Source organism: Tachypleus tridentatus, chromosome 8 (assembly GCF_004210375.1).
Source record: "Tachypleus tridentatus isolate NWPU-2018 chromosome 8, ASM421037v1, whole genome shotgun sequence".
In the NCBI taxonomy this organism is placed as follows: domain Eukaryota; kingdom Metazoa; phylum Arthropoda; class Merostomata; order Xiphosura; family Limulidae; genus Tachypleus; species Tachypleus tridentatus.
Window position 1 is genome coordinate 159,857,766 of NC_134832.1, and position 22,185 is coordinate 159,879,950.

Consider the following 22,185-nt stretch of genomic DNA (forward strand, 5'->3'; position numbering starts at 1 on the left):
CCACGTGATCTAAGGTTATAATAAGAGGTAACAGTATCAGGGGTTAGGATTACTTCTGATTGAGTTGGTACAGGACCACGTGATCTAAGGTTATAATAAGAGGTAACAGTATCAGGGTTAGGATTACTTCTGATTGAGTTGGTACAGGACCACGTGATCTAAGGTTATAATAAGAGGTAACAGTATCAGGGGTTAGGATTACTTCTGATTGAGTTGGTACAGGACCACGTGATCTAAGGTTATAATAAGAGGTAACAGTATCAGGGGTTAGGATTACTTCTGATTGAGTTGGTACAGGACCACGTGATCTAAGGTTATAATAAGAGGTAACAGTATCAGGGGTTAGGATTACTTCTGATTGAGTTGGTACAGGACCACGTGATCTAAGGTTATAATAAGAGGTAACAGTATCAGGGGTTAGGATTACTTCTGATTGAGTTGGTACAGGACCACGTGATCTAAGGTTATAATAAGAGGTAACAGTATCAGGGTTAGGATTACTTCTGATTGAGTTGGTACAGGACCACGTGATCTAAGGTTATAATAAGAGGTAACAGTATCAGGGGTTAGGATTACTTCTGATTGAGTTGGTACAGGACCACGTGATCTAAGGTTATAATAAGAGGTAACAGTATCAGGGGTTAGGATTACTTCTGATTGAGTTGGTACAGGACCACGTGATCTAAGGTTATAATCAGAGGTAACAGTATCTAGGGTTAGGATTACTTCTGATTGAGTTGGTACAGGACCACGTGATCTAAGGTTATAATAAGAGGTAACAGTATCAGGGGTTAGGATTACTTCTGATTGAGTTGGTACAGGACCACGTGATCTAAGGTTATAATAAGAGGTAACAGTATCAGGGGTTAGGATTACTTCTGATTGAGTTGGTACAGGACCACGTGATCTAAGGTTATAATAAGAGGTAACAGTATCAGGGGTTAGGATTACTTCTGATTGAGTTGGTACAGGACCACGTGATCTAAGGTTATAATAAGAGGTAACAGTATCAGGGGTTAGGATTACTTCTGATTGAGTTGGTACAGGACCACGTGATCTAAGGTTATAATAAGAGGTAACAGTATCAGGGGTTAGGATTACTTCTGATTGAGTTGGTACAGGACCACGTGATCTAAGGTTATAATAAGAGGTAACAGTATCAGGGTTAGGATTACTTCTGATTGAGTTGGTACAGGACCACGTGATCTAAGGTTATAATAAGAGGTAACAGTATCAGGGTTAGGATTACTTCTGATTGAGTTGGTACAGGACCACGTGATCTAAGGTTATAATAAGAGGTAACAGTATCAGGGGTTAGGATTACTTCTGATTGAGTTGGTACAGGACCACGTGATCTAAGGTTATAATAAGAGGTAACAGTATCAGGGGTTAGGATTACTTCTGATTGAGTTGGTACAGGACCACGTGATCTAAGGTTATAATAAGAGGTAACAGTATCAGGGTTAGGATTACTTCTGATTGAGTTGGTACAGGACCACGTGATCTAAGGTTATAATAAGAGGTAACAGTATCAGGGGTTAGGATTACTTCTGATTGAGTTGGTACAGGACCACGTGATCTAAGGTTATAATAAGAGGTAACAGTATCAGGGGTTAGGATTACTTCTGATTGAGTTGGTACAGGACCACGTGATCTAAGGTTATAATAAGAGGTAACAGTATCAGGGTTAGGATTACTTCTGATTGAGTTGGTACAGGACCACGTGATCTAAGGTTATAATAAGAGGTAACAGTATCAGGGGTTAGGATTACTTCTGATTGAGTTGGTACAGGACCACGTGATCTAAGGTTATAATAAGAGGTAACAGTATCAGGGTTAGGATTACTTCTGATTGAGTTGGTACAGGACCACGTGATCTAAGGTTATAATAAGAGGTAACAGTATCAGGGGTTAGGATTACTTCTGATTGAGTTGGTACAGGACCACGTGATCTAAGGTTATAATAAGAGGTAACAGTATCAGGGGTTAGGATTACTTCTGATTGAGTTGGTACAGGACCACGTGATCTAAGGTTATAATAAGAGGTAACAGTATCAGGGGTTAGGATTACTTCTGATTGAGTTGGTACAGGACCACGTGATCTAAGGTTATAATAAGAGGTAACAGTATCAGGGGTTAGGATTACTTCTGATTGAGTTGGTACAGGACCACGTGATCTAAGGTTATAATAAGAGGTAACAGTATCAGGTTAGGATTACTTCTGATTGAGTTGGTACAGGGTTAGGATTACTTCTGATTGAGTTGGTACAGGACCACGTGATCTAAGGTTATAATAAGAGGTAACAGTATCAGGGGTTAGGATTACTTCTGATTGAGTTGGTACAGGACCACGTGATCTAAGGTTATAATAAGAGGTAACAGTATCAGGGTTAGGATTACTTCTGATTGAGTTGGTACAGGACCACGTGATCTAAGGTTATAATAAGAGGTAACAGTATCAGGGGTTAGGATTACTTCTGATTGAGTTGGTACAGGACCACGTGATCTAAGGTTATAATAAGAGGTAACAGTATCAGGGGTTAGGATTACTTCTGATTGAGTTGGTACAGGACCACGTGATCTAAGGTTATAATAAGAGGTAACAGTATCAGGGGTTAGGATTACTTCTGATTGAGTTGGTACAGGACCACGTGATCTAAGGTTATAATAAGAGGTAACAGTATCAGGGGTTAGGATTACTTCTGATTGAGTTGGTACAGGACCACGTGATCTAAGGTTATAATAAGAGGTAACAGTATCAGGGTTAGGATTACTTCTGATTGAGTTGGTACAGGACCACGTGATCTAAGGTTATAATAAGAGGTAACAGTATCAGGGTTAGGATTACTTCTGATTGAGTTGGTACAGGACCACGTGATCTAAGGTTATAATAAGAGGTAACAGTATCAGGGGTTAGGATTACTTCTGATTGAGTTGGTACAGGACCACGTGATCTAAGGTTATAATAAGAGGTAACAGTATCAGGGGTTAGGATTACTTCTGATTGAGTTGGTACAGGACCACGTGATCTAAGGTTATAATAAGAGGTAACAGTATCAGGGGTTAGGATTACTTCTGATTGAGTTGGTACAGGACCACGTGATCTAAGGTTATAATAAGAGGTAACAGTATCAGGGGTTAGGATTACTTCTGATTGAGTTGGTACAGGACCACGTGATCTAAGGTTATAATAAGAGGTAACAGTATCAGGGGTTAGGATTACTTCTGATTGAGTTGGTACAGGACCACGTGATCTAAGGTTATAATAAGAGGTAACAGTATCAGGGGTTAGGATTACTTCTGATTGAGTTGGTACAGGACCACGTGATCTAAGGTTATAATCAGAGGTAACAGTATCAGGGGTTAGGATTACTTCTGATTGAGTTGGTACAGGACCACGTGATCTAAGGTTATAATAAGAGGTAACAGTATCAGGGGTTAGGATTACTTCTGATTGAGTTGGTACAGGACCACGTGATCTAAGGTTATAATAAGAGGTAACAGTATCAGGGGTTAGGATTACTTCTGATTGAGTTGGTACAGGACCACGTGATCTAAGGTTATAATAAGAGGTAACAGTATCAGGGGTTAGGATTACTTCTGATTGAGTTGGTACAGGACCACGTGATCTAAGGTTATAATAAGAGGTAACAGTATCAGGGGTTAGGATTACTTCTGATTGAGTTGGTACAGGACCACGTGATCTAAGGTTATAATAAGAGGTAACAGTATCAGGGGTTAGGATTACTTCTGATTGAGTTGGTACAGGACCACGTGATCTAAGGTTATAATAAGAGGTAACAGTATCAGGGGTTAGGATTACTTCTGATTGAGTTGGTACAGGACCACGTGATCTAAGGTTATAATAAGAGGTAACAGTATCAGGGGTTAGGATTACTTCTGATTGAGTTGGTACAGGACCACGTGATCTAAGGTTATAATAAGAGGTAACAGTATCAGGGTTAGGATTACTTCTGATTGAGTTGGTACAGGACCACGTGATCTAAGGTTATAATAAGAGGTAACAGTATCAGGGTTAGGATTACTTCTGATTGAGTTGGTACAGGACCACGTGATCTAAGGTTATAATAAGAGGTAACAGTATCAGGGGTTAGGATTACTTCTGATTGAGTTGGTACAGGACCACGTGATCTAAGGTTATAATAAGAGGTAACAGTATCAGGGGTTAGGATTACTTCTGATTGAGTTGGTACAGGACCACGTGATCTAAGGTTATAATAAGAGGTAACAGTATCAGGGGTTAGGATTACTTCTGATTGAGTTGGTACAGGACCACGTGATCTAAGGTTATAATAAGAGGTAACAGTATCAGGGGTTAGGATTACTTCTGATTGAGTTGGTACAGGACCACGTGATCTAAGGTTATAATAAGAGGTAACAGTATCAGGGGTTAGGATTACTTCTGATTGAGTTGGTACAGGACCACGTGATCTAAGGTTATAATAAGAGGTAACAGTATCAGGGGTTAGGATTACTTCTGATTGAGTTGGTACAGGACCACGTGATCTAAGGTTATAATAAGAGGTAACAGTATCAGGGTTAGGATTACTTCTGATTGAGTTGGTACAGGACCACGTGATCTAAGGTTATAATCAGAGGTAACAGTATCAGGGGTTAGGATTACTTCTGATTGAGTTGGTACAGGACCACGTGATCTAAGGTTATAATAAGAGGTAACAGTATCAGGGTTAGGATTACTTCTGATTGAGTTGGTACAGGACCACGTGATCTAAGGTTATAATAAGAGGTAACAGTATCAGGGGTTAGGATTACTTCTGATTGAGTTGGTACAGGACCACGTGATCTAAGGTTATAATAAGAGGTAACAGTATCAGGGTTAGGATTACTTCTGATTGAGTTGGTACAGGACCACGTGATCTAAGGTTATAATAAGAGGTAACAGTATCAGGGTTAGGATTACTTCTGATTGAGTTGGTACAGGACCACGTGATCTAAGGTTATAATAAGAGGTAACAGTATCAGGGGTTAGGATTACTTCTGATTGAGTTGGTACAGGACCACGTGATCTAAGGTTATAATAAGAGGTAACAGTATCAGGGGTTAGGATTACTTCTGATTGAGTTGGTACAGGACCACGTGATCTAAGGTTATAATAAGAGGTAACAGTATCAGGGGTTAGGATTACTTCTGATTGAGTTGGTACAGGACCACGTGATCTAAGGTTATAATAAGAGGTAACAGTATCAGGGGTTAGGATTACTTCTGATTGAGTTGGTACAGGACCACGTGATCTAAGGTTATAATAAGAGGTAACAGTATCAGGGGTTAGGATTACTTCTGATTGAGTTGGTACAGGACCACGTGATCTAAGGTTATAATAAGAGGTAACAGTATCAGGGGTTAGGATTACTTCTGATTGAGTTGGTACAGGACCACGTGATCTAAGGTTATAATAAGAGGTAACAGTATCAGGGTTAGGATTACTTCTGATTGAGTTGGTACAGGACCACGTGATCTAAGGTTATAATAAGAGGTAACAGTATCAGGGGTTAGGATTACTTCTGATTGAGTTGGTACAGGACCACGTGATCTAAGGTTATAATAAGAGGTAACAGTATCAGGGGTTAGGATTACTTCTGATTGAGTTGGTACAGGACCACGTGATCTAAGGTTATAATAAGAGGTAACAGTATCAGGGTTAGGATTACTTCTGATTGAGTTGGTACAGGACCACGTGATCTAAGGTTATAATCAGAGGTAACAGTATCAGGGGTTAGGATTACTTCTGATTGAGTTGGTACAGGACCACGTGATCTAAGGTTATAATAAGAGGTAACAGTATCAGGGGTAGGATTACTTCTGATTGAGTTGGTACAGGACCACGTGATCTAAGGTTATAATAAGAGGTAACAGTATCAGGGGTAGGATTACTTCTGATTGAGTTGGTACAGGACCACGTGATCTAAGGTTATAATAAGAGGTAACAGTATCAGGGGTTAGGATTACTTCTGATTGAGTTGGTACAGGACCACGTGATCTAAGGTTATAATCAGAGGTAACAGTATCAGGGGTTAGGATTACTTCTGATTGAGTTGGTACAGGACCACGTGATCTAAGGTTATAATCAGAGGTAACAGTATCAGGGGTTAGGATTACTTCTGATTGAGTTGGTACAGGACCACGTGATCTAAGGTTATAATAAGAGGTAACAGTATCAGGGGTTAGGATTACTTCTGATTGAGTTGGTACAGGACCACGTGATCTAAGGTTATAATAAGAGGTAACAGTATCAGGGGTTAGGATTACTTCTGATTGAGTTGGTACAGGACCACGTGATCTAAGGTTATAATCAGAGGTAACAGTATCAGCTTACTTCGTTATAGATGTTTTTTATTTACTCTATTTGGCATATATATAACTTGGCACTTTATGCGTAGGACCATCTATCTCAAAATTTCTCAATCTTATACATGGCATTAACGTCCTCTAAGTTTTAGTTTCTATTTCGGCTTCACTTATCTCTTCATCATCATTAGATAAATCTAGACTATTCGAATCATTTGATTCGACTCAAACATTTTTCTTTTTTGTCATCATCTGGTTTTCATCAGTCAATTATTCGTTCTGATAGAACTCTCTTTCTTCAGTTGCTTTAATATTTAAACATGCAACAACTGTTTTCATAGTTTCTTGGTATTTCCTTTCTCAACAATATGGGTATATAACAGTAGTTTTATCTTTTAATTTTATATCATTAGTTTTCGCCTTTTTACTTTATTGTTTCTCCTTATGTTCAGCAGCCTTTGTCAAATGTTTAATAGTTAACTCAAAAGCTAACTGCATTCTCTGTTATAACTCAGTCTTGTAATCATAATCTACTTGTAATCATATTTAATATGATTAAATATTTTAGGAGTCATTATCTCTTGTATAGGTGCATTACATCTCTACCATGTAAGAAAAAGAACGGACTTCCAAGAGTAGACTAATTTTCATTACTTTTGTAATAAATGAACCAGCTCTTCTCAAGTTTTATTATCTTTCTCACAGTATTGAAAGATCATATCTAGTAACGTTCTGTTGAATATTTCTGCTAATGCAGAAGCAGCTGGATAAAAAATAGTTATTTCTGTTTTCTTGACACCTTACAATTGATAAACATCTTTTATTAACTTGGAAAGGAGGTTACTATTTCTATCTGTCAGTAAGTACTGGAGTACACTGTGTCGAGCTAATATGTTATTTACAAATGTTTCAGCAATGGTTTCCACTTTTGAACATGCAAGCCTATTGCCTCGATATATCTAGTTGAATAGAGTGCGACGACAAACAAATATGCATATTCTGGTCTTTTAATAACTATTACATCATATCGTCAGTGGTTTGTTAATTTTTTGGAAGCTAATGCTTTGTTAACTTTGCTGATTTTATAATTTTTGAATATTTGAAGAATTTGCTGCTTTCCGAGGATTAAGAAAAGTAATTTGTTTTCTAGGTAATGAGTAATGTATAAGAACTTAAAATTTATACGCATTAACAAACGTATTAGGTATGAAATGAGAAACATAAGAACTTTAGCTCACGTTGTTTATTTATTGCAAAGCTACACAGTTGGCTACCTGAACTTTATTGCATAGAACCTACACCAAATATTAGCGATTTAAGTTACTAAAGTCATCGTTAATTTGTTGGAAGAAGAGAGAGGACTGTTGTATTTGTGCAACATCAGTAATCATCAATTTTATTAAAGGGTAAGACTAACTTCTTCTTTACAAGTAACTGTAAGGAAATACGAGGAGATTCATAAGTGGAATAGCGTGTGTGATACATTATTTGTTACATAAGATTACAGTGATATATATATACGTGTTTTATATTAAGATTTAATGAGAATTAAAATTATATAAATAGACAAATTAAATATATAGATTAATATATTAATCTATAGATTAATTTATAGTGCATATTGAAACCAATTACACGAATAATAAAAAAAATTATAGTTGTCTTAAAACATAAACGTCCTCAGATTAACAAAGAGAAAGTTTCCAACTCTTTATTAACATGAAGATGATCTAATAAAGTGGAAACGTGGTTCTCTTCTTCATCTTAATAAAAGTTTCAATACCCATACCAAACGTCTTGAGATACATTTTCACTTCAATTAAGTTTCTCGTCATCACGAATAAACTTCCCCAACCCTTTAAAAGTTGTTAAAGTTAATTAAATAAATTACTTTTAACAACATCAACAATTTTGAGGTGCTAACCCAATTTAAATAACACTTCATATATGTGTTTATTTTCACAGCTTCTTAGGATCTGAATTATCGCCGATTGAAATAATGTTCTGAAATGTCAACTTTATTCAATTAACAAACTTTAGGTTATATAGTGCAAGAAAAATAAACTGAATAAAGTAGTAAATATCTGTCTGTCTGTATTTTCTGGTGTTTCACGAACCCGTTTCGATACAGAACTAAATGCTTGCTGAGGTTAGTTTCTATTGAATATATTTCGAATGTTAACAATTCGAAAAAGAAATGTTGTAGAAGTAATATTAGTACATGAGATTTTTCTTGTATCTGTACTCACATTCTTGTTATCGATATTTGATCAATAAGCCAGTAATTTATATTGGAGGTTGTTTTAAGTTTCTCAGCAATAAATCCTTCGTAACACTGTAGTGGTGTCCAGATATCACAGTTTCTTCTCAGTTCAACTCATTAATACAGTGTCCATATTTTCCACAATTCCTTTACTAACTTTGATAGCGTTAACTAATTACAGCCTAAACTAAACGCTAAACGAGTAGCGAAAACTTCCTGAACATGTTTTATAGAATCATTGTTGTTCTATAATCATTTTTGTTTCAGCTTTCACGTGGTCTACATGTTGTTAAAAATCGTTGAAGCTTTACCCAGCTCTCGAACAGGTCAAGTTTCGGATTTCATCTTATATGTTTGACAGGACTTTATGATTTGAATTTATGTTTATATTCTGAAATAGCGGTAACTCTTTTATAATCAATAGTTCTTGTTCGTAGAGGAATTCTTATATTTAACAGATTTCCTGTATATTTAGTTTTACTTATTAAACTGTAGGATAATGTAATTCATGGGATATGAGGAGAACAAGTTCTAGTCAATCTAATATAACCTTTAATTTAATTACGTCAGTTCGATTATCGAAACTTTCTGTCTGCAGCTACATACAATACCTGTACTAACTTAGATAAATCAGTCACATTATTTCTAACTGTGAATGATAATTGTTGATAATTATTCTGAATTGTAGAATTGAAAAATAACATTTCAGTTCCTGCTTGTTGAAGCTCAGACGGTCTTATTTTGGTAGGTACCAAACTGGTAGTAATGTTTATTAGGGCTTAATGACACATTTTTCATTTCCTTCTCATGTAACTCAAGTGTCTGGTTTAATTAATTCGTTATAATCGCCTGTTAAATTAACCATTTCTATAGATAAGTGTTTTTGATGTTCTGTTTTTTTTGTTTAATTCACGCCATCAACACTAGATAAAGAAATAATGTAGTTTTGAAAATATAAGACAAACATTTTCCGAAAACTTCTAGATGAATGAAAATATATATTTATTTTGTATCAATATTCTTTTCGTTTCTTCAGTTCTCTTATATCTTTCTTCAGAAACATAATAATAAAAAATGTTTATTGTGGTAAACGAAATAATAAATTGATTTAACTGTAAGTTTGTTCTGTTCCCGATAAGTAAACAATTTCTATGTGATAGAAAAAATTTGATATTAATTTTGAGCTCTATTTATCTAAATTAGGGAAAATCTATTTATAAAACCAAAATAACTTATATGGAATTTTAATTATTAGGCAAATGTAATATTGCAAATGATCTCAGGAACAGTATTCCAAACTCCTCATGCAATGATATTATTGGGCCACAGTCTCACCTGACGTTAACAGATCAATTTTAAAATATAATTAGCCAATTCTGAAAGTACGTTTATGGGATATGAAGTAAGATTGGCGACAGTAAAGGCTTTCTTTCATAACAGATTTTTTATTAGACACTATGACATCTAGCGACCTATTTTTATTTTAACAAATGAAAGCAGTAGCTATCGGCCTAATAAAGTTCACAATTGATGCTTTACTAAGTTTACTTCGTCTACGGTCAGAAATCATTATATTAAATTAAAATCTCATTACTCGAGAGACATATACTTATTGAGTAAAACTAGATGGCGCTATATTCCAGAAACATTTTGACAGGAAACTTGCATTAATCAAATTAAATTTTTAGCAATTCCAGTCGCAACTGAAATATATTTATTGATCTATTTTCATCGTTTCCTTTTTATTAGTTATTTGAAACAGTATGAAGGAACGAACTCATTGATATCACTTTACGTTAACATTTCCAGATTTTCTGCATTTTTAATGTTTTATTGTGATATCGGAAAACAATATGACATTTTATTGTCGAGTTTAATAAGATTCATCAAAACTGTTAAAAGTAAAAAATTTTATTATTGTATTCAGTAGCTTCTGATCTTATCAACCAATGGAGATCAGAATTTGATAATTAATCCATTGATTAACAGAGCTTATTTAGAATAAGAATTTTTACTCCTTAACAGCCATAATATTGACAATATCCCATAAGATCTAGCTTGTTTCTAAACAAGCTAATAATATTATATAATCATGATCAATAAAATATCACAATAAAAAAGTGAATAAAATGAAAAACTGATAAATATTAAAACATTCATTTATACTTGACTTGAGACATTAGTGTTAGACCTGTTACATTGTTAACCGTTACATTTTCTGTATAGTTCTCCAGAGATTTTCAACAAGTATAAGTGTTTATCATAATAGTATTACAAACCACACTATATGTGTATAATATCTATTGCTGAATGCATGTTTCTTTTTAGACTGGCTTAAATACGGCAAATATTGTTTGCAAAATATTATTTAAGTTAGTCATTTTATACAACATATCTTATGGACATCATAAATTTAATATATTACAGAAATTATAATAAACAAAGTTAGTGAAACTAACCTGAAAAAAAGAATGGAACATACCCTACGAAAAACATACCAATGACTTGGAAACATGACAGTACAAGGTATCAAACATTTGAGTTGATTTCAAATCAGCTTATTCATTCTTAAACAGCTGTTAAGTTAAACAATAATGTGGACAAAGGAACTTGTTTAATGAGAACGAGAGTTGTTAATCATACATGCTACACCAACAAGGAAAAACTGTTATGATATCAGTACCTTTCAATAGAAAATAGCGTTCGGAAAGTTTATTTATATTCAGTTGTGTGTGTTTGTTTGTATTATAGCAAAGTCACTTCGGGCGATCTGCTATGTCCACCGTTCATTCAAATGTTTCTTCTGTGAAATCATGATTATTTGCCATGATTTCGGACTTTGGAAGGATATCAGAACCGAAAAGAAATTTAAAATATTTATATAAAATTAATAACCTTGATTTGTGATTTAAATTTGTTTCTTCCTAAATCTGACGAAAACCAATTATAAGGTATGACTTTTGCATAATTTAAAACTAATTAGTAGCAATATAGGTTATAACAGCTTCGTATTTCAGATCTTAGGGCTTCAGTATGAGAACGTCATATCACCACATTACGTAAATATGAAAAATTGGAGAATGCTTTCAACATAACCAACTAACTAAAAGCTGATACCAACGTCTTTCACCGTATCGCAGTCCAATGAAGACGAGGACGATGGTAAGTGTTCTACAGTTTATTCTATAATATAATTATCGGTTATACTGTAACACAATTCACCGAAGACAAATAGTTGTATTTGTTGCATGGTATAATTTCAGTATGAGAAGAGGCACTTCTCTCCGCACAATAATATGAGATAATTAGATCCAATTTAATTATTGTTCAAAAGAGTATGTGTTTGTTTGTGTGTTTTTCTTGAAGCAATGCCACATTGGGCTATCAGCCGAGTACACTGAAAAGAATCGAACCCCTGAGTTAAGCTTGGAAATCCGCAGACTTGATAAAATAGCTGTTCTCTGATTTGTCACATGTAATTACGTCATATTTTCACACCCACTGTCGTCGAAACTAACACGACTCCATACGACAAAAGATTTATCGAACAATATTAGTTCTTCTCGTAACAGCCCGGCATGGCCTAGAGCGTAAGGCGTGCGACTCGTAATCCAAGGGTCGCGGGTTCGCGCCCGCGTCGCGCTAAACATGCTCGCCCTTCCAGCCGTAGGGTGGGTTATAATGTAACGGTCAATCCCACTATTCGTTGGAAAAAGAGTAGCCCAAGAATTGGCGGTGGGTGGTGATGACTAGCTTACACTGCTAAATTAGGGACGGCTAACACAGATAGTCCTCAAGTAGCTTTGTGCGAAATTCCAAAAAACAAACAAACAAATAAAAAATTCTCACTGGTACCATACTGTGCGCCGCCATGTTTCCACTCATCCATTGGGTAATGATCATAGTAAACCTTTAGATATATTTACAACTAAAACATATTAATACACGTGCATGTATATAACATATACAACAATGTTTATACACATACCCTTTTGTCTACTTGGAATTACAGCTACGAACATGGTTTTACATGTTAAAAAATACTAGCACACCACACGTTTCTTCACTGGGATTAACATTAATTCCATTAGGTTGAGGAATAATTCGTGAGCGTTTTTAAATAATTTCATTCAAGCATTACATGCAAGACTATACAATACCTCAATGCATGAACACATGACACCCAAAACATTTATTATGATACTTTATTTCCTGTAATACCTAGGTATATAGTATGCATTGTTTTAAACGAAATTGCAAGAAATTAAATGCGAAAAGCAGATGGTGTCGAAAATGCTCGATTTTGTCCACTTGACGGTCCATTTAATGAGCTGAAAATGAAAGCAAAAATTAAAGACATATGAAAATCAAACACACCATCTATTAGAGCAAAAAATTATCCACCAAACAACATGAAATATTTTGCGAAAGCGTTTCATTTATGAATATATTTGTTTAACTTGAAAAAACGCTCACGAATTATTCCTCAACCCAATATTATTGTCAATTTTGCGTCTTCATTCAGCTATATATGGATGAAATTTCAGTGGTCATTTTGTAGGGCTAAGGATTTTTTCTAGTTGAGATGATATAAGAACAAGTGATTTGCTGTTATAATCATGGGTAACAGTATCAGCTAACGTCATTACAGATGTTCTTTACATACTGTACAGAGACGAAGACGTTACATGACATTCTTTGCATAGCATCATCTATCTCAACATTTCCATAATTTAATATGTGGTATTAACGTCTTCTATGTTATAGTTTCAATCTCGATTTCACTCATCTCTTCATCATCATAAGATAAATATAGTTTATTCGAATCATCAGAATGGACTAAAATATTTTCTTTTTTATCTGCAATCTGGTTTTTACGAGTCATATATTCGTACTGATAGAGTTTTATTTCCTTGTCTTGAAATCATAATTTACAGCATGATTATATAGTTTTGGGGTCATTATCTCTTGTAAAGACAGCATTACATCTCTACCATGTGGTAGAAAGAATGGACTTTCCAGAGTAGACTCATTTTCAGCACTTATGTAATAAATGAACTAGCTTTTCCTACGTTTTCTGATCTTTCTCACAGTATTGAGAGATCGTATCCAGCAACGTTCTGTTGAATCTTTCTACTATTAAGGTAACATTTCGAGGAAAACCACTTGTTTCAGTTTTCTGGGCACTTAAGAATTGAAAAATATCTTTTATTAACATGGAAACGAAATTGCTATCTCTATTCCACAGTAAGTACTGGGGTACAACGTGCAAGCACACATGTTACTTATAAACTCATTATTATTTTGTTTACTAATCACATGATTTTATTCGTACTTCTAATTCATCCTCATTTTCGGTTTTAATTTCTCCAGTTTTGTTTATAGTCTTTTCACTTATGTTTCTTCAGTTTCAGTGCCTTTTACCTCAGTGCTTTCTGACTATTACCTGTGCAATCAAAATCTGTTTCCTTTTTATTTAGCTGATTTACAGTTTTGCACACAACTCAAAATATGGTATAAACCTATGATAAAGTCTTAGAAATGCACGAATGTCTAACTTTTTAGTTTACACCAACTGTGGTTACTAAATGACATAGATATTATATTTCTTTTATCAAGAACTGACATTTGATTGGTTTAATATTTGAATTTTCTTCTCGTAACCTATCAAATACACGTTTTAATATTTGTAAGTGTTCTTCTACAGTCTCAGCAAGCGTTATAACATCATTTAAGTTACAGAAACATTCTGAAAGTTGTAGGTATTATAATACAACATCCATTAATATCTTGAATGTTGAAGAATCATTATGAAAACCAAAGGATATCCTTTTGAATTGATATTTAACTAAATGTAACACAAAATCAGTTTTATCTTTATCATTATCTTCTATTTCTACCTGCCAGTATCCTCTTTAACATCAATCGATGAAAAAGTATTTACTATTACCTAACTTTTGTAAAGTCTCCTCTGTATGAGGTAATAGATAAATGTCTTTAACATTTATTGCATCCACGAATTTAAATACTACACAGAACCTTAATTTTCCTACCTTCTTAGGAACTTATGTAACCGGGAATACATAATGACCGATACTGTCCCCTGTTACTACTTTTTTAAGCTTATGTTTCACACTTGTCTATCTCTGGCATTTTATAAGGTCTTTGTGCTATAGGTTTTTTGTCATTTAACACTATTATGTGATTAACGTTTTTTGTACGACCAGATTCACTTCTGCTACAAATCTCTATATATTTTTAATAATGTTATTACGCTTTCTTTATGTTTTCTTTCACATTTCCCTAAGAAATAGAACAAATTATTTTACTCTGTTGTGTCTGGTGTTTACTATTCCTCACATGATGCTGTACTACTGCAGCTAATGTTTCTCTGTTAGTGACCTTGTCTACTGCTACGCGGTTAGGAAGTATTACCTTTTCTTTCACAAGTTCTTTCATATAAACATTCACCAGTTTATAACAACAATATTGCTATATTAATTAATACAAATGCTTGAAGCTACAATCTATGAACATGGTGAGTGGGAGTTGTACATTGATTTTTTCTAAACGAAGAATAAACGATGTTCTGCACAATTATAACACATGTATCTGGTTCTATTGCTTATTTGGATCCTATGATAATCTCGTAGAGTTTTCATGTTTTTGTGTGAATGGGCTGGTAAAAGCACATATTAATACTTGATAAAGACACAATGGCCTTAGGAAGTTAACCTGATATAAAGTTGAAAAATGGAAGATTCCTATAAAAATTTTCTTGAATATAGTGCCATCTAGTGTGATTCAGACAGTATAAAAGGAAAAAAGATTTATTTTATGTATGTGCCTGTTGACTAAAAATATTTTAATTTAAGATTATGATAAAATCACATCTAATAAATGATTTCTGACTGTAGATGGTAGTAAAGCATCAATAGCGAACTTTAATTAGTTTGACAGCCACTGCTTTCATTTGTTAAATTGAAAATAGGTCGTTAGATATCATAGTATCTAGTAAAAAATTGTATTACGAAAAAAAGCTTCTTCAGTCGCCAGTCATGCATCATATCCCATTAACGTATTTTGAGGATTGGCTATTTAAGTATTAAAATTAATCTGTTAATGTCACATGAGTGTGCGGCCCAATAATATCACTGCATATGTTGTTTTGAATACTGTTAGTAAGATATTTTGCAATACTACATAAATCTGATAATTTAAATTACATACAAGTTATTTTAGTCTGAAAAAGAAATTTTCTATAATTCATATACGAAGACTTCAATACATATATTTTTTATCGTGTAGAAATTGTTTACAAATTTTGTAGAAAACAAACTCTTAGTTAGATTAATTTATTACTTCTCCCATCACAGTGACATTTTTTATTTTTATGTTCCATAAAATTATAAACAAACAGAAGGAAAAAGAAGAACATTGATAACAAGTGAATATATATCATCACTCATCCAGATGTTTTGGGGAAAAAACTCGACTTTCCTTCTCAAAACACACATTTTAGTTTGTCTTTTATATATCAACTTAATTTCACATTAAGTAATTAAAAGTAAGTAACATTAAAAAATTAAACTTAAATTTATAAATTTCTACATTTTCTTTTGCAATTCCAGTCCAAACATATAATATTTTATTGACCTATTTTCGTCGTTTCTTTTTCAATAGGTAACTGAAACAGCTTTACTTTACTTTAATACTTCCATATTATTTGCATGGTGAGTTTTACTGTGATGCAGGAAAACAGTTTCATATTTAATTGTTCTATTTAATAAAACTTATTAAAATTGTTAAAAGCTGTAGGGGTCTCCTGCTAGTACAGCAGTGCGTCTGATGATATACGACGTTATAATCAGGTGTTCGATTCCCTTCGGTGGACTCAGCATTTATCCCGATTTTGCTTTGATGTAGATAGAGGAACAAAATATTAGTTTCATACGCTAGTTCAATTAAATATGAAGCAAAACTTAAAGAAATACGAAAATAATTTAGGTAAATGAAAGATATTTCTGAAAAAAAAAGACCCAGTCGAAAAAATTAATTTTATTCTTTTTTTTCAACATTTAGGAGGAGTGAAGGGGGTGGATGGTTCCTCCGATAAAAGATTTAGCAGCTGTAGAGGCCGATAAAGATACGATATGGCTCTTAGATTTTTTCATAGATTACTAGAGCATCATAATCTAACCTCGAGGAACATACAAATTCAAATTAAAAAATTCATATTTCATCTTTGTTTTCGTTTTATGCTTTAGCTGCCAATTAGGTAGATCGCTCGGCTCCTAATTTGAGGGTCAAGTGTTCGAATCCCTGTCACAAGAAGTATGCTCGCTCTTTCAGCTTTGTGGACGTTATAATGTTACGGGCAATCTCATTATTCGTTGTTGAAAGAGTAGCCCAGGACTTAGGGTGGGTGGCGATTGATGACAAGCTGCTTTCCTTCTGGTCTTATACTGCTAAAGTAGGGATAGCTAACGCAGAAAACCTTCGTGTAGCTTTGCGCGAAACTCCCAAACAAACTAAACTAAACTTAGCTTTCTTTATATGTTTAAGAGGCTCTTGTACATTCAGTTCTACGTAACAATGTTAGTTCTTTTAATAACAATGGTGTTGCATTATACGTCATATTTAATGTAGCCGCTGAAATAGCTAGTCCTTATGAAAGTTTCGATACTTATGTTATAAATTCATTACTTACGATATTTACTTATGTTGATTGTGGTGGATATATCTCAGAATTGTTTGATGTTAAACACAAAGCTACGAAAGGGCTATCAGTGCTTTGCTCACCACGTTTATCGAAAGCCGGTTTCCAGCTTTGTAAGTCCGCAGATATGTCTCTGTGCCACTAGGCGTCGATATATTTCAGAAAACAAAATAACTCAATGAAAAGCTTGGCCCGGCATGGCCTAGCGCGTAAGGCGTGCGACTCGTAATCCGAGGGTCGCGGGTTCGCGCCCGCGTCGCGCTAAACATGCTCGCCCTCCCAGCCGTGGGGGGTGTATAATGTGACGGTCAATCCCACTATTCGTTGGTAAAAGAGTAGCCCAAGAGTTGGCGGTGGGTGGTGATGACTAGCTGCCTTCCCTCTAGTCTTACACTGCTAAATTAGGGACGGCTAGCACAGATAGCCCTCGAGTAGCTTTGTGCGAAATTCCAAAACAAACAAACAATCAATGAAAAGCCCACTTAAATTATCTTGTTGTTGAAGGGAAACCTACCAAACAGTAGATTGGGGTCTAAAAAATATTAAACCAATGTACTTTTGCTATTATTATTAAATTTAGGAACGTTGAAAAGATGAAGACGAAACATATTCAGTTTAACAAAATATCTATTTTTTCGTATTTTCGTGACTAAACACATTTAGGCCTCCTTCTTAAATTATTAATAATAAGCTATTGTTCAGCTTTAGGACCAACTTATAACTAGCGAAGCATGGCCAGATAGGTTAAGGCGTCTGACTCGTAATTTGAGGGTTGCGGGTTCGAATCCCAGTCGCACCATACGTGCTCGCCCTTTCAGATGTAGGGGCATCATAATGTTACAGGTCAATCCTAATATTCGATGTTAAAAAAGTAGCCTAAGAGTTGGCAGTGGGTGGTAGTGACTAGATGCCTTCTTACATTACAAAATTAGGGACGGCTAGCGCATATAGCTCTCGTGTGGCTTTGCGCAAACTTCAAAAACAAACCAACTTATAACTATTCGTTATTTAATAAACTTCCTTAATCAATTCATAGCATACAATGTTTTACCTTTTATTAATGGATTGTATTCATGTGTAGATTAAGATAAAACTTGCTTTGAACCTCTACGTTGTTATTTTTTGGAATATTTTCGTTGGTTTTTATTAACGGCAAAACCGTAGGTAAAACAAAAAATCTTCATAAAGTTGTTCTTTCGTCTCATTATTGTGTGTAATCTATCAAATTCTTAAAACAAATATTTTTGCGATTCCTCTTAGGTACAGAAAAATAAGATTAGGAGCATCTCGGTCCTGAGAAAAGACTATAACAAGGTTCCTGTTTCTAAGACGAGACGATTATTATAATTTGGGTTGTTCAAAGAAAATTCGAAACTATTAATGTTGTTCAATAGCACTCGTCTGAAGAAGGAGCTATTCTACTTTATACTTGCTGACACAAAAATTAAAACTTACCACAAAAGAAAACTTGTTGCACTAAGCCAATAGCTTTCGCTATACTTTGTCCTCCGCTGGCATAGCGGTAAGTCTATGGACTTAGAAAGCAATATTCGCTGGTTCGATTCCCCTTGGTGGACTCATCAGATAGCCTGATGTGGCTTTGCAATAAGAAAAAACAAACACACACACTATCCGTTATAAAACTGGTGACATAATAAAACAGGGGCAGCAAACGAAACATAAATAGGTAAGTGAAGATATATTCATTCACAAAAATGTTTTGTTTCTGTTGATATGAGCCCTAACTGGATTGTGGTGCTGGACTGTACAAGACAGTTCAATTGATTGTTTGATATTATGTACAAAACAACAGAAGGGTCTACTTGTGATGCCTTCCACGGGTATCGAAACGTTTAGTATCCTGGAATATTATATGAAATATAATTGGGGATTAGGGGGAGGGATGGGTGGTTCCTCAGAGAAAAGGCCTATTATGCTATACTTTGTACGTTCTCCTTTTGATAGAAAGTCGTTTTTTATGTTATCATAAGAAAATATGTCTCGAAAAATTGAAGCTCAACTTTTACAATAAAGTGTATGAATTCTAAGTGTGATTTATGTTCTGACATCAAGTTTTAAGTATGACAGATTTAGTTTTTTGGACATTGCAATAATTTTATTAGAATATGCAGATACTATTACTAAACCAACGGGCAAATATAATAAACTGTGGCAGGGTTGTTTTGAAATGAACCATATGAGAGTATTGTATAACATTCAGTGTTAGGCCTAACTAAGCCTGTTAAAGTTGACTGAGCCTTCACATTTCACGAAATTAAAAGTAGGGGTTGTACAAAGTGCCAACATGTTATTTTAAACGAAATCGTAACTCAAGACAAATTGTTTAGTTCGATATCAGTTATCATACTGAGACTTCTACTCAGCTCTTCCTTGTACACTCTAGGCCATTCTTCTAAACGTCTAAAAGTATTCGACCCTTAAACACAAACAAGATGCTGAAAACTTCGTGTCTCAAGTAACATCAATAAAGAATGTTTTTAAATGTATCTAAAATTGTTTTTCTCGTGGCTTCAAACATAAATTGGATCCCAATAGACTCGAAAGGGCCATTAGGCAATGTTTCAGACTCATTTGTACATGATTCTTTTGAATATGATTTGCATCTTGAAGAGTATATGTTTTGGAACTAATTGAAAAATACTTTTATAATTTACGTCACAAATGACGTCAAAATACGAGAAAAAAATAGCATCAAATATCTCAAAGATAAGTAATTTTTATTAACAAGTGTGTTTTTTTCTTGGTTTCTAGCAACACTTAAACATAAACATCAAGACAATTGCTATATAAAGAGAGAAACAACGAAGCTTAAAATCGTCAACTGGTAATCTAAATAGTTAAAATCATATTTATCAAAATAGAAGAAACCCAAGACAATTTCAACTAGTTTATAAATCCATTTGTGTACTTCAATATTTTTTATTTCTGGGAAATAAACTGAATGCACTAATAAAAAAGTTAAAACAAGAAAAAAATCAGAATTTATACATTGTTAACCATATAACTCTAATGTCTTGAGTATTCAGATTAGATTTTAACATGAATCATTTGTACATAATAATTCGTGAGTTACTTTAAAAAATTAATATGAGGTCATGAGGAAGGAAATTTCGAGGTCAAAGGTCAAGAATTCTGGTCTCATTGAGGAAAAATAATATAATAGTTAAATATCATATGAAGGTTAAGAATAGATTATTTTAAGCGTTTGGATATATCTGTGTATGCTTTATTCTTGTTACCTGTTCTAAGTGAATACTTCTGGTTTATTTAGAAGTGTCAATTTATTTTTTATTATGCTTTGTCTAATTCCAACCCCAGTGGCACACCGGTATGTCTGCAGACTTACGCCACTAAAAATCAGCTTTCAATACCAGTAGTTTTCAGTGCACAGATAGCCGATTGTGTACCTTCTTGCTTAATTCCTAACAACAAATTATTATTAAGGAAACGAAACGTTTCTTATTTCTCTGCTTATCCTGAAAACGAAAATAATATGGAAATTAAGAAAATAAACTATATAAATGTTTTATTATAAACACTGAAGGATTTATTTTTGGCCACGTGACTAATGTAGTTGATTTAACCTAAAAAGGCACTTGTACAAAAGTATATTAAAATGTATGCGTTGGAAAGCTGACAGGAAAAGGCGGGTAATGTATAATGGAGTGAAATAACAGTGATGACATGATTAAATTTTCGTTTGTTCATTTTTTCGAAACTTTCTGAAAATAATGTTTTTTAAAATAAATTTTTCAGAGTGAAGAAGTTGCTTAATGACCGAGTTGATTATGTAAAGGGTTGAAAATCTATTTAAAATTATTTTTACGTATCAATTAGTTCGACCCTTGCGCATTGGAGACTTTTTTCTTTTTTCGTCTTCTATGGAATGTGACAACTACGTCAACGGCTTCTTGTTCAAACTACGCAACGAAAGAAAACAAGTTGAGACGAACTGTTTGTTTTGTTTGTGTGTTTTGGAATTTCGCACAAAGCTATTCGAGGGCTATCTGTGCTAGCCGTCCCTAATTTAGCAGTGTAAGACTAGAGGGAAGACAGCTATTCATCACCACCCACCGCCAACTCTTGGGCTACTCTTTTACCAACGAATAGTGCGATTAACCGAAACATTATAACACACTCACGGAAGAAAGGGTGAGCATGTTTGGTGTGACGGGAATTCGAACCCGCGACCCTCAGATTACGAGTCAGACGCCTTAACCCACCTGGACATGCCGAGTCTAGGATCAAAGTCTTCAGTAACAGCCAAACTGTAACACTAGATATGCTGATATTTGTTGAATTTGCAGGAAAACTCTTCGAATGATATATACTTTGACAACAACAACAAAAACAAATGTTAATATAAACAAAACTCAGTAAATTAGGTTCGAAATACCATTATAGTTAATTAACGGGCATGTCGCCTGTAATTTCAATAATACTTATTAAATCCAAATAGATTAAACTAATTGATACCTGATTTATATAAATTTCAAACAACCTATCTAATAAAACTTAAAAATAGAAATTAAACAAATAATATAAAAAAACTTACAAATCAGAAATGTTATATACACGGGAACCTTTTATTTTATATTCTGCACGACATAGCTAGGTGGGTTAAGGACTCGTAATCAGAGTGTCGCTGGTTCGAATTCCTGTCACACTAAAATATGCTCGCCCTTTCAACCGTGGGAACGTCATGATGTGACGGTCAATCCCACTATTCGCTGGTAAAAGTGTAGCCCAAGAGTTGGCGGTGGTTGGTGATGATTAGCTTCCTTCCCTCTTGTATTACACTGCTAAATTAGGGACAGCTATCGGAGATAGCCCTCGAACAGCTTTGCGCGAAATT

At 34.3% G+C, this 22,185-nt stretch overlaps 1 protein-coding gene across 1 annotated transcript in view; it reads left to right on the forward strand.

The window, feature by feature from the left end:
- The window catches only part of LOC143224067 (general transcription factor II-I repeat domain-containing protein 2-like), a 55,118-nt gene that overhangs the window by 27,907 nt on the left and 5,026 nt on the right, over window positions 1-22,185 (forward strand). The gene's annotated exons all lie outside the window — the stretch shown is intronic.